This window comes from Mustela nivalis, assembly GCF_964662115.1.
Source record: "Mustela nivalis genome assembly, chromosome: 3".
Lineage (NCBI taxonomy): Eukaryota > Metazoa > Chordata > Mammalia > Carnivora > Mustelidae > Mustela > Mustela nivalis.
In genome coordinates, this window is record NC_139022.1 from 6,104,624 (window position 1) to 6,122,454 (window position 17,831).

Here is a 17,831-nt window from a genome sequence, read left to right on the forward strand (position 1 = left end):
CTGCAAAGAAACTAAGAGTATTTAAATCTGCTGGTAAACTTGTTTGCCACTTAACTGATTCATAAATTTGCCACCTGAAGAATTCTGTTGTGTAACAGTTTACAATTGGTTAATAACTAAAGGTGTTTCTAAGAATACAAAGTTCTGCTTAGTGTAACTAAGACTGATGGAAATAAGGGAAACTCTGTTAAAAATTGTAAATGGTTTTCTCTTTGCCTGCCTGAAAAATTCAGTTCCTACGTTTTGTTTTATCAGGTGTTTAACATCCCTAATTATATTTAGGCATGTGTTTTTAAACTTTCTAAGGTTTTAGCAATTGTTGACAAGATTTAAACCAATGATAAAACTTGGGTTACATTTGGGAAAATGCTATAACTATTCTAGAGATTCTACGCACTTCCTAAAGTTTTAACGTTTTGAGAGATCATCACTTGATACTGTAATTATGGAAATGTTATGTATCACAGAAATAACCTGATTTCCTTGCAGCTAAATTGTGAACTCCCGTGTCTCTTTAGCTCTAACCATATCCATTCTGAGTTTTTGTCATTTATAATTGTTTTAATTCTCTTATTTTAATGAGTTTTATCTTCAAGGAGATTCATATAAAGGACTTTCAGGACAAATACAGGTATTTGATATACTTTAAAATCCTAAAACTGAAATGGGAAAGAATTTCCAAAACTGACTAAAGCCGCATTCACCAGAATTAGTAACATGGGACTAAGTGAACTAAAAGTTTATAGTGTTGTGTCTGTTAATGTTTTGTCTTATTTTAAACATTGCCGGTTCTCTCTAATGTTTGCTCTTCCAGACTAGGGATACTTTTTCTTAAGTTATCTGTAACTTAATAGAGATGTGAAAGTGCTCAAAGCATTCAAGCTTTTCTCTCTATCTGAACCCTCTGAAACCAAGAGGTCTCAGTAAGCATTCTTCCATGGCAATCAGTCATTTGCATAAGTTCAATAAGAATCTGTTCTCCTTTAACAGGAAAGAATTGGAAACACGGGTTATTTTAACAAGGCTTTGACTGGGATGTCATATTTGAAAAGACTCAGATATGACCAGACAGCTTTAAGGAACTAAGGTTGACTTTATGAAACCTGGAGCCATAAAGCCCCTTGGGCCTGTTGGCCTGATACCTTGCTTACAGAGTTCCCAGCAGCCTCACCAGGTGAGTAAAGAATGTCACTCCTTGGTAGGTGCAGTCTCAGGAAGAGGAATTCGCCCAAAGGTATTGCAGGCATGCCTCATGGCAAGTACAGGGCTTGGCTTCTGGCCCGGAGAGGCTACTAAAAGTTCAACCTAGAGATTCCTTATACAAAGTTCCAGCAAAGCAGATTCTAAAAGATCTATTGCTCACACTGAACGGCTCTTGCTGAGCTTATGTAAATAATGGGCCAAGTTTGTTAAAACTGGACTTGTTTCACAAGTGAATTAGTCCTGATTTCGCTATCTCTGTGAATGAGGATTATTTTAGAGAGAAAAATTATGTTTTAGTAACACACCTTTATGGATGTTAAATTCTAGATTTGATTGTCTTTAAATGTTTACCTAAGCTAAACAATTTGAGGTAAACTTCAGAGAAGTTGTACAATAGCTTCTTTAGTTGATCTTACTGTTTTGTGGGGATATTCGCAGACCCCACGGCACATGATTAAACAACTGAAAAATGGGATTGATTCCCCTACAATTGTATAACTTAACTAACACCTTATGTGTGGCTGGGATAATGAAATTGCCTAAAAGCCAGACTATTGCACTCCATAGGATTAACTATGGACTTGTGGAGACAATGGATGACCCCACTTTCTTTATGATTGGATTGGATGATGCACGGGGAACTCCCCTTATCTCTTGGCAAGTTTTCTCCCACTTGACAATGATCCTCTGTAATCAGGATATTGTTAAGGTTGGACCACTCAGAGGTCGTCTTATTGGTTTCATCTCTTAGTCATATTTATCCTAGAGGCCACCTCTGTTGAGGTGCGATTGCAAACAGATGCTTTAGCTAGTATAGAACAGCCCTCATAAAAGGAGCCTCAAAGCTCACTATGGGACAGTCCCTGACTGTAATGATGTCACATCAGGTCCAGATTTGTCTTAGTAGCCAAATTGTCAAAGCCTAAGAATTAACATTTATACTGACTCCAAATATGCCTTCCTGGTACTACATACCCAGGGAGCTATTTGGAAGGAAAGGGGATGCTATCAAGCCATAACTCCCCAATCAAATATGGGCCTAAGTTACAAAACCCTCCTTATCGCTATACTAAGGATGGCCTTAGATGTCCTGACCGCAGCCCAGGGTGGCACATGTGCAATTATCAAGACAGAATATTGTGTGTACATCCCAGACTATCACAAAGGTATCACAGGACTAATAAAGGATATGAATGCCCAGATTAAGGCTCTACAAGGTCCCTCTCTCTCTTTTAGTGATTAGTTAAGTTCCTGGCTTGAAGGAGGGCTATGGCCAAATCTCCTTTTCAGGCTTCTCATTCTTATCGCCTTATTAACCTTAATGTGTTGCTCTGTTCAGTGTTTCTCTACTTGGTGCCGAGACTCCATTGCTGCAATGACTTCACCACGGCAGATGATCCTTACCACGCGCAAAGACACTCCTTCACTGTCAGCGCTGGATTCAGCTGCCTCTGCCTTTCGGAACTCCCCTATACATTCCTCCACTGATCAATGTTGACCTCAGTAGGTAGGGACAGCTCTACGCCCCTATTCAGCAGGAAGAAGTTACAGAAGATGAGACCGTCCACCTTCAACCACCTTAAAGATTTAAGGGTCAAAATTGTTCAGGGGTGAATGATGAGGGAGCAGGAGGCTGGCTGAGAACGGAGCAGGGGCTGGCACCTTGCACCCCCTCTCCACCCACTCCCCTTGGTAATATGTGTGACATTTCACAGGCACCCCTGACTGCCCTAAAAGAAGAGCAAATGGTTATCTTGCAGAGATCACAGTCCTGCAAGGCAGGAGTCTCTCTTGGTTTACAAATGTCCTTGAGATTTACAACAAAGAAGTTGCCTTATCAATAGCCCAATTTCCAAAGACACATAACTCAGTTCCTCAAGCCCTAACGTCACCCTCCCCTCCATGAAAAAACCGAAGGAGATGGAGGTAGAAGGAAAAGTAAATAATGTTAAATTTCTTTTAAGACCTAAATCTCACTAACAAGGACGTTTGATAGCAGGAATGTAACATTCCACCAGGAGACTCCCAATTGTCTTTATGTTAGTGCCTCATTAGAGGGAAAGTGGCCTTGGCTTGATAGTAACCAGGCCTTCCATATCCTGACAGTCTTCTTTATCCCAATAGCCCTTCTGAACAACCCTTTGTCCTCACCTACCCAACTCCTGTGTATATAGCCAGCCACTCCTCACAACCCGGGGCAGCAGCAACTCCGTCTGCCCACGGGTCCTGTCCCCGTGCCTTAATAAACCACCATTTTGCACCAAAGATGTCTTAAGAATTCTTTCTTTAGTCGTCAGCTCCGAACCTCACCCCACCAAACATGACTTAGGTTCTGGGACTTCATCATTGATCACCCATGAAATCTTTCTGGGATTAGAAATATATATGTCTGGAACTCGATGGGGTCAGCAGTCAACAGTCGGCTCATAAAGCAGAGTGGGAATGTCGGACTTGTATTGGAAGATAAAGAAAGTTGGATGGAGCCACCAGATGTGATCTATTGGAATGTAATACCCCAATAAGAGAGTGCACTTTAACCTGGAACCAGCATTAACTTGGGATCTGGTTGAAAGTGTTGAAAAATTTCAAAGTATCATGGGGGAAAATTGTGAGAATCAGGGTAGTTGGGGGCAGGGGAATAAATCCCTGGACTGAAGATAGGCACCTCTGTTGCTAAGCCAGAGAGAGTGGGGCGATAAAACCAGGTCTTGGTCCCTGAGCTGCGAATGCAACTAATAGTGCCTGGGTGGTGGCTCCTGTGAGGGGCTGGGATACTTGCCAGCCAGTAGAAACACAGCCTTTTTGCACTCTCCATGCGAGGATTATGCCATGCTCTTGAAAGACCCGCGGATCCCCTTACCCAAGAATTCAACACTGCCACAGGATGCAAACAGCAAGAGGTTCTTTATTGTTATGCAGGCGCCTGCGGGTGGTCAGCAGCTCCTGCTAGCTGAGCACACCAGGCTGGGGTGGTGCAGGATTTTTATAGACAGGTACATACAAGTCCCGGATGGGATGGGGCCGATTGGCTGACAATTTGAACATTTGAAAAAAGGCATACTTGGTGTTAGTGGATTGGCCCTGGAAGACCCCCACACGCGAAAAGGGCGGGAAGGGGAAACAAAGAGGGGAAGTTTGACCTTATTACTCAGCAGAAAGACATCCTGCCTACCTGACTATGCAGCCCCCTTGCCTACGTTACCTACGGGACCATGCAACCCCCTTGCCTACGTGACCAAGCCCCGGCTATTAGGAGAGGATATCTTGTTCAAACAGGAGTCAAGTGTCATTCCCTAAAAGCCAAGCGGTTACAGAAAGGCAAAAGAGCAGTTACATTGAATTCAACCCTGGGGGAAGGGTCTTTTCATTGCAAGGGGAGGAGGGGTACTTTTACACAACAAAAGAGCAGTTAATTAGTTAACGACAGGGCGGGGGTCTTTCTCTCTCAGAGTCTGATTTGAGCCACACACCCTCCCCTAAGAGAGGTGCATGCGGGCGCCAGCGCATTGCTCTTGGACTTGGAAAGTCTGGATACTCTCAGCTCAGGTTGAAGGAACCATCTCATTATGCTATTGCTGCTTGGGACCTCTCTGGCAATCTGTAGCTTCCCAGACAGCCACATCCGTTGTTGTTTTGATTACAAGCAGGAGTTCCTGCGTCCTCAGGGACGACTACTGGTGATGAAGTCCCAGAACCTTAAGTCAGGTTCGGTGTGGTGAGGAGGTTCGGAGCCGACGACTAAAGAAAGAATTCTTAAGACGTCATTGGTGCAAAATGGTGGTTTATTAAAGCACGGGGACAGAACCCGTGGGCAGGAAAAGCTGCTGCCCCGGGTTGTGAAGGTGGGCATGTTATATACCCCACTGTTGGGGGGAGGTGGTGAAGGAATGGGGGATTTCGACAGAGTTCTCACATGCTAGGGAGGGTCTACAAGGTGCCGGGGGGGAGTCTTTGCCATTATGGCTTGATTAATGTCGTCTTTAGGTCAAGCACTAACATCAAGATAATGGGGGATTCTGGTGGGGCATTATGATCTGGCTATCATTTACATTCCTTTCTACCCCAGTCTCCTCCAGTTTATGGTGGGAGGGGGACATTAGGGCTTCAGGAACCAAGAGTTATTCGCCTCTGGAAATTTGTGCTATTGATAAGGTAACCTCCCTGTTCAGGTCTCTAGGACATCTTGTAGGGCAAGGGAGATTCCTGTTCTGCAGGATTGTGATCCCTGCAAGTTAACTATTTATTGTTTTATGGCAGTCAGGGGTGCCTGAGGAATGCTACACATATGGAGGGGAGCGGGTGAAGAGGGGGTGCAAGGCGCCAGCTTTTGCTTTGTCCTCAGCCAGCCTCCTGCTCCCTCATCATTGGGAACGTGCTTTGCCAGCTTCCAAGGGGGAATTTATGTGCTCTTCAGCACCCAGATGGAAACAGAGTGAGTGTTCTCTCTGAGAGGGTAGTCTGGCTGCAGTTTGCTTTCCTCTAAACATCTAAAAACTATCAAAAGCTGTCAAGGTGAGAGAAAACAAATGAACAAACAAACAAAATAACCTCCAGGGAATAAAAGCCTGGATATCTGTTTTCTTCAGAGCCCACTCCCTTGAGGGATCAGGAGGACTTAACTCAGGAAACACTGCCTGAAAACCCACACAGCAAGCCCCTCTCCCAGAAAGCCAAAAGGGAAAAAAAAAAAAAAAGAATTACCACTGGTTCATGGGTACAACTTTCATTTTTAATTTGTTCCCACTATTCTGGTTCATTTCCTTATAGATAATTTTTTAACCTATTGAGCATCACAGTGAGATGTCCGGTACATCAAATTCCATAGTAACCTTTTAACCTGAACTTTTTGATACATATACCTGTGTTTTTCTTTTGCTTTTCTATTTTTAATTTTTTTTCATTTAAATTTAGTTTAATTTATTCTCTTTTCTTATATTTTTAATATTCATATAGTGTTAAACTCAAGGTAATCCCCTTTCCCCAATCAATGCTACCCCTATAGGTAAACCAATTGTTAATCACTCATTAGCTTAGGAAAGTTGAGTCTTTTAACAAAGATTTCAAGGTACACCCAGAAAGAATCAAAATAACCTTCCTCACCTACACTGAGAATTTATAACCACTTTCCCATCTTTTTCATCCACAGTTTTTCTGTGTGTTTTTTGTTTGTCTTTGTAGCATATATATCTTATACTTGGGGTTCTTTTTGACAAAGTACTTTTTTTTTGTTTTGCATATACATATATATATTTTTTCCCTTTTCATCTACTTTTATTAGTCTTTTGTTTGTTTGCTTGTTTGTTTTTTGTATATTTCATAATTCTTACCTTGGTCACATTTGGGCTGGACATTCTTTTATTTTATCTTTATTTTTTTTCTGTCTCTCTTTCCCTCTCTCTTTTTTGTTCTTTTATTTCTCTTTTTTCTTTCATTTGGGTGGGGACTCTTGCTTGCTCAGAAGCATTCCAGGGTACACCTTGACTGCACCACAGTTGATAAAGCCATCTACATCCATCCAGTCAACTATCACCAAAATGTCTAGGAGGAGGAATGCCCAACAGAAAAAAAAAATCAGAGGTTGGGCCTTCTGCAATAGAGCTAATGACTATCGACATAGACAATATGTCGGAAAGGGAATTCAGGCTAACAATTATTCAGGCAATATCTAGGTTGGAGAAAGCCATGGATGACAATATGGAATTGATTAGGACAGAAATACAGCCACCAGGGATGATGTTCACAATGTTAGGGCAGAACTGAAAGCTACCAGGGATGATTTTCACAATGCTCTCAATAAATTCCAATCTAATCTAAATTCCCTAAAAGCTAAGGTAACTTAGACAGAAGACAGAATTAGTGATCTGGAGGACAAACAGATAGGATGAGGAGGAAGCCTAGAAGAAACAGCTTAGAAGACACGAAAACAGAATTAGGGAAATAAATAACGCCATGAAACATTCCAAAATCAGAATTATTGGAATCCCTGATGGGGAGGAGAAAGAAAGAAGTCTAGAAGATACAGTGGATCAAATCTTCCATAAAAATTTTCCCTCTTCACCACTTCCTCATATCAGGAAGATCATATGATAGTTGTCTTTCTCTGCTTGACTTATTTCGCTAAGCATGATACATTCTAGTTCCAGTGGGGGCTTAAGTGGGTAGGAGAAGAATAAATGAAACAAGATGGGATTGGGAGAGAGACAAACCATAAGTGACTCTTAATCTCACACAACAACCTGAGGTTGCTGGGGGGAGGGGGTTTGGGAGAAGGGGGTGGGATTATGGACATTGGGGAGGGTATGTGCTTTGGTGAGTGCTGTGAAGTGTGTAAACCCGGTGATTCACAGGCCTGTACCCCTGGGGATAAAAATATATGTTTATAAAAATAAAAAATTTAAAAAAAAAATTCCCTCTTGTGAATAAAACCAGAATTCACATACTAGAGGCAGAAGGGTCTCTCCTCAAGATTAAAGAATCTCAAAAGTCCTAGAGACACTGGATAGTAAGAATGAGGAATTATAATTGTAGACAGACTCTCTTGAAGGCAGCTAGGACAAAGAAGCTCCCTATGTACAGAGAAGAGCTGATCAGAATAAAGTCAGACCTGCCACAGAAACGTGGCAAGCCAGAAAGGGCTGGCAAGATATATTCAGGGCACTAAAAGAGAAGAACATGCGGCCAAGAATATTTTATCCAGCAAGACTAATAATCAAAATGGATGGAGAGATAAAGAGTTTTTAAAACTGGCAAGGCTTTAAAGAGTATGCAACCACTAAGCTGACACTGCAGGAAGTATTAAGGGGACAGTTATATAAAAGAGGAAAATCCTAAGAATATTATTGAACATAAATAAAGAGACAATCTACAGCAAGAAAGAATTCAAAGGTAACTCGATGTCAATAAAAATGTATCTATCAATAATCACTGTCAATGTGAATGGCCTATATGTGCCCATAAAATGACACAGAGTTGCAGATTGGATAAAACGACAGGAACCATCCATGTGTTGTGCACAAGAGACCCATGTTGAAACTAGGGATACACCCAGACTAAACGTGAAGGGATTCAGAAGCATATTTCATGCCAATGGGCCTCAAAATAAGGCTGAGATAGTGATTCTCATATCAGATAAATTAGATTTTAAACTAAAGACTGTAGTCAGAGATACAAAAGGACACTACATCATTCTTAAAGGGACAATCCACCAAGATGATCTAACAATTTTAAATATCTATGCCCCCGAATTGGAAGCAGCCAATTACATAAGAAAACTATTAATCCAGATAAAGAGTCATATTGATAAAAAGAAATTAATAGTAGAAGATATTAACACACTTCAGTAATAGATCATTCAAGCAGAATCAATAAATAAACAAGAGCATTGAATGGCAATGGACCAGGAGGCCCTCATAGATATATACAGAACATTCAACTCTAAAACAGCAGAATACACATTATTCTCAAGTGCACAAGAACCCTTCTCCAGAATAGACCACATACTGGGTCATAATTCAAAGCTCAACTGATACCAAAAGACTGATATTTTACCCTGCATATTCTCAGATCACAATGCTTTGAAACTGGAGCTCACGCCAAGGAAAACTTTGGAAGGAACTCAGACACCTGGAAGCTAAAGAGTATTTTGCCTAAGAATGCTTGGATCAACCAAGAGATCAGAGAAGAACTGAAACAATTCATGGAAACCAATGAGAATGAAGACACTTTGGTCCAAAACCTATGGGATACAGCAAAGGCGGTCTTAAAGGGGAAATATGTAGCCATCCAAGTCTCCCTCAAAAAAAAAAAAAATGAAAAATCTAGAACACACCAGCTGTCTCTACACCTTAAAGGATGGGAGAATCAATGACAAATTAAATCAACTCCACACACAAGAAGGGAAATAATCAAGATTAGAGCAGAGACCAATGAGATAGAAATTAGAGATTCAGTAGAACGTATCAATGAAACTAGAAGCTGGTTTTTTTTTTTTTTAATTTCTTTTTGGCTTAACAGTATTCATTGATTTTGTACCACACCCAGTGCCCCATGTAATCCGTGCCCTCTTGAATACCCACCACCTCGTTCCCCCACCTCCCAGCCCCCACACCTTCAAAATAATCAGGTTATATTTCAGAGTCCATAGTCTTCATGGTTCACTTCCTCTTCCAATTACTCTCAACTCCCTTTTCCTCTTTAACTCCCCTTTTCATCCATGCTATTTGTTATGCTCCACAACTAAGTGAAACCATATGATAATTTACTCTCTCTGCTTGACTTATTTCACTCAGCATAATCTCTTCCAGTTCCGTCCATGTTGCTACAAAAGATGGGTATTCATCCTTTCTGATGGAGGCACAATACTCCATAGCGTATATGGGCCACATCTTCCTTATCCATTCTTCTGTTGAAGGGCCTCTTGGTTCGTTCCACAGTTTGGTGACCGTGGCCATCGCTGCTATGAACATTGGGGTACAGATGGCCTTTCTTTGCAATACATCTGTATCTATGGGTTAAACACCGAATAGTGCAATTGAAGGGTCATAGGGAAGCTCTATTTTTAATTTCTTGAGGAATCTCCACAATGTTCTCCAAAGAGGCTGCACCAACTTGCATTACCACCAAAAGTGGAAGAGGGCTTCCCTTTCTCCACATCCCCTCCAACACATGTTGTTTTCCGTCTTGCTAATTTTGGCCATTGTAAGTGGTGTAAGGTGGTATCTCAATGTGGTTTTAATTTGAATCTCCCTGATCGCTAGTGATGATGAACTTTTTTTCATGTGTCTGATAGCCATTTGTATGTCTTCATTGGAGAAGTGTCTACCATATCTTCTGCAATTTTTTTATATGATTGTCAGTTTTGTGTGTGTTGAGTTTCAGGAGTACTTTACATATCCTGGATATCAAACTTTTGTCTGTACTTTCATTTTCACATATCTTCTCCCATTCAGTGGGTTGCCTTGTTAGGGTCTAGAAGACCTCAACCTAGGGAGGCACAGAGGAATGACACCAAGGCATATCTTTCTGCAACAGCACGGGCTTTATTGTTCCAGCATGCTGGGGCTCTGCAACATACCTGAAGATCAAGTAGAGGCTGAGAGCCCCAATCCAAGGGAGTATGGGGTTTTTATATCATTTTTAGACAAAGGCTTGGTACGAAGCCACAATCACAGTGACCTCTTTACATAGTTACAGTTTCTGGTATGCTCTGCACAGTTTACATTTTTCAGTTAGCCATATCTTGTCATCCGGGTATAGCTGGGCGGCTGTGAAACTAGGACAAAACAGTTCTCTTTTTTGTTAACCACAAGCATAATTCAAGGACATCTCTTAAGCAGGGAACGTGCTCAGGATGTGGGGCCTCAGGGGAATGGAGGGGAACACAAGGGGAAGGCCATGTTCCTACTTCTCAAGGTTCAACCCGCAAATCAGCAGAGCAGTTACAGAAAAGCAAGTTAGCAGAAGCTCCACACAATTTAACTCTTTCAGCTCTGGATCTCTTGATTCCCCACTTCTTCTTGTGGGTGTCTCTAAACTTTGAGATTGTGAAGATCATCTGAGTGTAATGCTTCATATTGTTGCCTTATTACCATTAACTTGATCTGTCCTATTCTATCTTGCACAAAGGCTATCAACTTATTTAAAATACAGGGTCCTATAGTCAAAAGCAGGAGGAGAATAAGTATGAGTCCCACTAGCGTGGATCCAGGCCGTGATGTCGTCAACACTGACAGCAGTTGGCGTGGTCAGCAGGATCAAGTAGGGTCCCTTCCATCGAGGCTCAAGGTTGTGTACCTGGTGTCGGCGGACGTAGACCCAATTACCTACAGAATAAGAGTGGGGAGTAACAGTACCCGGTTGGTAGGCCTCTGATAGGCCCTTCCAGATATATTTCTGGATGGCCTCCAGAGCCTTAAGTCTGGGTATCAGCATGGCAGAGGAAGTAACAGATGTCCCATATCCATTTTCAGTCGTGTGTTTTAAAGGAGAGGGTCCCCCATAGAGTATTTTAAATGGGATCAGGTTCCTCCTAGAGGGGGAGGGGGTATTACACACACGGAAGAGGGCATAAGGAAGGAGAACCGTCCAATCTTTCAAGCCAGTCTCTATAGCTAATTTTGTTAAGGTCTCTTTTATAGTTTTATTCATTCTTTCTACCTGCCCTGAACTCTGGGGTCTATAAGCACAATGCAGTTTCCAATTAAACCCCAAGACCCTGGCCAATCCCTGACTTACCTGGGCCACGAATGCAGGTCCATTATCAGATCCCATTACCTTAGGCAGCTCAAATATGGGAAAGATCTCTTCTAGGATCTTCTTGGCCACGACCATGGCTGTCTCCTTCTTAGTGGGGAAGGCCTCGACCCATCCTGAAAAAGTGTCTATAAAGACTAGCAGATACTTCTTTCCATATGTTGCTGGTGTTACCTCTGTGAAGTCTACTTCCCAGAAGATTCCAGGCCGGTTTCCCCGGTCCCTGGTTCCGGGGGAGCTGTCTGCTCGTTGCACATTTGTCACTGTGCAGGCTTCACAGGAGGAAACATCTTGAGCCAGTTCCTTCGCCCTATCCAGAGGTAGGGATGGTAGATTTTGGTCCTTTAATAATTCCAGCAACACTCTCGTACCTAGGTGGGTGAGGCGGTGGGTGAAAAGTAAAAATTCATTTACCTTTTCCTTCGGGGTCTCCAGCTTAGTGACTTCTTCCAATGTAGTCAGGATGTTTGCTACTGGGGGGTCACGCAGGGCGGCTGCTCTTGCTTCTTCCTCTGCACGACGGTTGCCCTGGGCAACTGGGTCTTCACCCTTTTGATGTCCAGGGCAGTGTATGATGGCTATCTCCTTTGGGAGGTGGATAGCCTCAAGGAGATCTATAATCTCCTGTTTGTTCTTGATTTCTTTCCCAGCGGAGGTGAGAAGCCCCCGCTGCCAGTAGATGGCACCATGTACATAAGCAGTGGCAAAGGCATAGCGGCTGTCTGTGTAGATATTAGCTCGCTGGCCCATCGCCAGGCGCAAGGCTTGGGTTAGAGCAGTAAGTTCTGCATTCTGAGCAGAAGTTCCAGGAGTTAAGGGTGCTGACCAAACCACAGTTCGAGGCCCAACCATTTCCGCCCCTGCCCGTCGAAATGGTTGTAGGAAGCTGCTCCTGTCCATGAACAAAGTTACATCAGCATGGGGCAGGGGTCTGTCCTTGAGGTCTGGCCTCGCGCTTGTTTCCTCAGCCAGGATATCCTGGCAGGAATGGATTACTGGGTCATCCATTTCCTCTGGCAGCAGGGTGGCGGAATTAAGGAGCACAGGATTGCCAAAAGAGATGCGGTCTTTGTCTAACAGGAGGCTCTTATTGTGGGTTATGCGAGCATTGAAGAGCCAGCGGTCTGGGGGTTGCCAGATCGCACTTTCCAAAGTGTGAGGGGCAATAAGAGTGACTTTCTGTCCCAAACTCAATTTGTCAGCATCCCTGACAATTAAAGCTGTGGCAGCTATGACTTTCAGGCACCTTGGCCATCCGCCAGGAACAGGATCCAATCTTTTGGATAGATAGGCTACGGGGCGCTTCCAGGGGCCCAAGGATTGGGTCAGTACTCCTCTTGCCACCCCGTTTCTTTCTTCCAAGTACAGGGTGAAGCGTTTTTCTACATCTGGTAAGGCCAAGGCGGAGGCTGAAAGCAGTGCCCGCTTTATCCCATCAAAAGCCTCTTGTTCCTTCCTCCATTCATAGGGGGCCTAATTTTTGGTGAGGGGATAAAGCCGGGCAGCTAAGGAATAGAAGCCAGGTAGCCATAAGCGACAGAAGCCTGCTGTCCCTAGGAACTCCCTTAGTTGCCTTCTAGTCTGAGGAGGCGGTATTTGAGTAACAGTCTTTTTCCTTGCGTCCGTGAGCCACCGTTTAACTTCCTTTATCTTATATCCTAGAAACGTCACTTCTAACTGGCAGAGTTGAGCCTTTTTGGTAGAGGCTTGATATCCCAGGGTAGCCAGAGCCCTTAACAGGGCCTTAGTCCCATGGAGATATTCCTGCTGGGTCTCAGCAGCCAGTAGGAGGTCATCCACATACTACAAAAGAGTCAAAGCAGGATGTTTCTCCCGGAAGGATTTCAAGTCCTTATGCAAGCCTTCATCAAACAGGGTGGGAGAATTTCTAAAACCCTGGGGAAGCTGCGTCCAGGTGAGATGACCCAAAATTCCAGCGTCAGGATCAGTCCACTCAAAAGCAAAAAAGTGCTGGCTGCCAGGATGTAGCCATAAACCGAAGAAGGCATCTTTTAAGTCTAGCACAGTGTACCAGACTCGGGAGGGATTTAACATGCTGAGGAGATTATATGGGTTTGGCACTGTAGGGTGTATTATCTCCACCCGAGCATTCACTTCCCTTAGGTCTTGGACAGGGCAATAGTCATTAGTTCCAGGTTTCTTTACAGGGAGTAAGGGAGTGTTCCAGGATGACTGGCAGGGCACTAAGACTCCTTGTTGAAGGAGCTTAGTGATGTGAGGGCATATGCCCTCTCAAGCTTCCTTACTCATTGGGTATTGTTTTACCTGGATAGGGGTGGCAGAAGTCTTAAGTGCCACCACTACAGGGGGTTGGGCAGTTGCTAAGCCCAATCCTGCAGTTTCAGACCAAGCCTCAGGGAAGTCCGGTAGCCATCTTTCTAGATCCGGGAGGTGGTCGGTAGGGTTGGGCCCTTCAAACAGCTTGTACGCATCTTCTAGGGTGACAGTCAGGGTATTGATTACAGGCGGAGTTAGTGGAGGGGAATGATCCTTATCTGAACGGCATAGGCCCACAATGGGGTTAAGGAAATCTATCAAAGGCCTGGAATCAGTGAAGGTAATTCTGGCTCGCAATTTGGTTAGCAAGTCTCTCCCCAACAGGGGGCAGGGCAGTCAGGGAGCACTAAAAAGGAGTGGGGCACCCTTCTGTTCCCTAAATCCATCATCCGCTTGGTGGTCCAGGGGCGGTACCTGCTCCCATTTGCCCCCCTTACAAGGGCCTGTTTGGATGAGAGGGGCCCTAGGGCCTGCTGCAAGACTGATTAAACAGCTCCAGTATCTACCTCAAAATCAATAGGAGTCTGTTCCACTAGAAATTTTACCCTGAGCTCGGGGAGGGGGTCCATGCCCCGTCTCCCCTAATCATCATCTTCAAGTGCCAGGAGGTTGGTAGTGCGGTGTGGTGGCTTGTTCTTATTTCTAGGACATTCCTTAGCCCAGTTTCCACGCTCTTTACAGTAGGCACACTGGTCTGAGGCCAAGTTTGGGTGTCGCCTAGGAGAGTGGCCCAGGTTCCCTATCTTTCCTGAAGTCTTAGTATCTGATTTTCTACTAGTTTCTACCATTGAGGCCAGGATCTTAGTCAACTCTTGGTTCCTTCTTTTATCCCTTTCTTTTTCCTTTTCCTCTCTTTCTCTCTCCTTCCTTTCCTCTTTCTCCTTCCTTCTTATGTCTACTGCAGACTGCCTAATGAAAGCCATGGCTATTGACGCCTGCTGTTCCTCCGACTGAGGGTCAAAGGGAGTATACCTCTGGTAGGCATCAAGAAGCCTTTCTAGAAATAGAGAGGGGCTTTCAGCAGGACCCTGGATTATACCTCTTACCTTAGCCAAATTAGTGGGCTTTCGACCTGCTGCCCTGAGACCCACTACTAAGTCTGGCGATAGATTTTGAGGTGTCTCCTATCTTCAGGCAGATTAGAATCCCAGTCAGGGCCTGTCAGAGGTGAATATTCATCAATCAGATTAGGAAGTTGGGTAGGTTGCCCGCCGGGGCACGGAACATTCTTTCAGGCATTCAGGAGGACATTTTCCTTCTCCTCAGAGGTGAGGAGGACAGAGAGCATCTGTTGGCAGTCGTCCCATGTAGGCTGATGGGAGTTCATTAGAGAGGTAATTAGATCAGTTAAGAGGGCAGGGTCCTCAGAGAAAGGAGGGTTTTTATTTTTCCAGTTATAGAGACCAGAGGAGGAGAAAGGCCAGTACTGGAGGGCCGGCATGTGGCCCCCTTGCCCATTTGGAATGTCTGGGCCATATGGTCTCAGCGGGAGCACGACTGCCTCCACCTCAGGACCTTGGTTGTTATTAGTCTGGGTCGTGCGGCTACGGGTGCCATGGGCTGGTCCGGAAGGGGAGATGGAGGAGTCAGGCACCGGTGCAGAGGGGGTGGAAGGCAGATCAGGAGGTCCTGGTTGAGGTGGTAGGGGCTGTGGACAGGTACTGGAGGTTAAGGAGGGGGATCTTCAAATTGGAGAAGGTCCTGAGAGTCTGGAAGTATAGGGGGCTTGAGGGGGTTTTTCGGGGGAGCCGGAATGGGTCCGGTCGAGGGGATGGGTGCTGTTAGAGCAAGGACTGCTGGGCTTGCAGGTGTTGGGGACAAAGGAGGTGGGAGATTAGTAGCAGGGGGCAGAAAAGGCTTAACCAAAGAGGGAGGATTTTTGCAGAGATCCTGCCACACCAAGATGTAGGGCTCCTGGTCCGGGTGTCCCTCTAGTCGGGGATGGTAGATAACTCTCTTGACCTGCAAAATCAGGGAGAGATGGAAAGATCCCTTGGGGGGGCAGTTGATCTCAAAAGATGGCCATTCAGTGGCACAGAGAGTCTGCCATTTAGCTTTCTTTACAGAGAGAGAGAGAGATTATGAGCTCTAGCCCGAACCTCTGACCAATGGGCTAGGGTTAGAGAGAGGGGAGTTGATGTGTTCTGTCCCATCTCAAAGTACAGGAAGATTCCTGCAGTCACCAAACCTAGAAAAAAACAGGACGCAAGCACTTGTCTCCACTGGGACTGTAGGAGAGATGAAAAATTAAATAGTGGCCTATGATAGTGTTTTCTGGGATATAACAGATGTAGATCCTCCGGATCTACCCGATAGGAGGCCACCATGCATCCCTGGCCCGCCTTCACTTCTGGGGCTTCCCCCAAGGTCACAACCGGTGTCTCCCGGCCACGTCTGTCAGACACTGAAGGTTGCCCAGATATCACCAGAAATCACGAGAAAACAGAATCAGACTAACATGTGCACATGAATATTGGTACCGAAAGAGGAATAGGCGCCGTAGACTTACCCAAAGAGCGAGTTGGGGCCGTCCCATCTGGCGTCCCATTGGCTGGGTCAAATCTCGGTGGGACCTCCAAATGTAAGAGTCGAGAAGACCTCAACCTAGGGAGGCGCAGAGGAATGACACCAAGGCAGATCTTTCTGCAACAGCATGGGCTTTATTGTTCCAGCATGCTGGGGCTCTGCAACATACCCGAAGATCAGGCAGAGGCTGAGAGCCCCGATCCAAGGGAGCATGGGGATTTTATATCGTTTTTAGACAAAGGCTTGGTACGAAGCCACAATCACAGTGACCTCTTTACATAGTTACAGTTCCTGGTATGCTCTGCACAGTTTACATTTTTCAGTTAGCCATATCTTGTCATCCAGGTATAGCTGGGCGGCTGTGAAACTAGGACAAAACAGATCTCTTCTTTGTTAACCACAAGCATAATTCAAGGACATCTCTTAAGCAGGGAACGTGCTCAGGATGTGGGGCCTCGGGGGAACGAAGGGGAACACAAGGGGAAGGCCATGTTCCTACTTCTCAAGGTTCAAACCGCAAATCAGCAGAGCAGTTACAGAAAAGCAAGTTAGCAGAAGCTCCACACAATTTAACTCTTTCAGCTATGGATCTTTCAGCCTCTTTCTTTTTTTTTTCTTTTTTCTTTTTTATAAACATATATTTTTATCCCCAGGGGTACAGGTCTGTGAATCTCCAGGTTTACACACTTCACAGCACACATACCCTCCCTAATGTCCATAACCCCACCCCTTTTCTTCCAACCCCCCTCCCCCCAGCAACCCTCAGTTTGTTTTGTGAGATTAAGAGTCACTTATTGTTTGTCTCCCTCCCAATCCCATCTTGTTGCACTACTGGGTATTTACCCTAAAGATACAAACGTAGTGATCCAAAGGGGCACGTGTACCCGAATGTTTATAGCAGCAATGTCCACAATAGCCAAACTATGGAAAGAACCTAGATGTCTGTCAACAGATGAATGGATCAAGAAGATGTGGTATATATACACAATGGAATATTATGCAGCCATCAAAAGAAATGAAATCTTGCCATTTGCGACAACATGGATGGAACTAGAGTGTATCATGCTTAGCGAAATAAGTCAAGCAGAGAAAGACAACTATCATATGATCTCCCTGATATGAGGAAGTGGGGATGCAACATGGGGGCTTAAGTGGGTAGGAGAATAATCAGCCTCTTTCTTTAGTTGACTGTTTCTTTTGCTGTGCAGAAGCCTTTATTGAAGCTCTTGAAGAAATCCCACAAGTTCATTTTCACTTCATTTCCTTTGCCTTTGAAGACATATCTTGAAAGAAGTTGCTGTGGCTGTTATCAACGAGGTTACTTCCTAAGTTATCCTCTAGGATACTGATGGATTCCTGTCTCATGTTGAGGGTTATTATCCATTTCGAGTTTATCTTTGTGTATGGTGTAAGAGAATGGTTGAGTTTCATTCTTCTACATATACCTGTCCAGTTTTCCCAGACTCATTGATTGAGGAGACTGTCTTTTTTCTACTGTATATTTGTTTCTGAATTGTCGAAGATTATTTGACCATAGAGTTGAGGGTCCATAT

At 44.4% G+C, this 17,831-nt stretch overlaps 1 long non-coding RNA gene across 1 annotated transcript in view; it reads left to right on the plus strand.

Moving 5' to 3' along the window:
* The first annotated feature begins 693 nt into the window (after window positions 1-693).
* LOC309861483 overlaps window positions 694-17,831 on the plus strand; it is a 547,912-nt gene continuing 530,774 nt past the window's right edge. Inside the window, exon 1 of the long non-coding RNA XR_014309962.1 lies at window positions 694-1,953. This is a non-coding gene — a long non-coding RNA (uncharacterized lncRNA). The remainder of the gene's footprint in view (window positions 1,954-17,831) is intronic.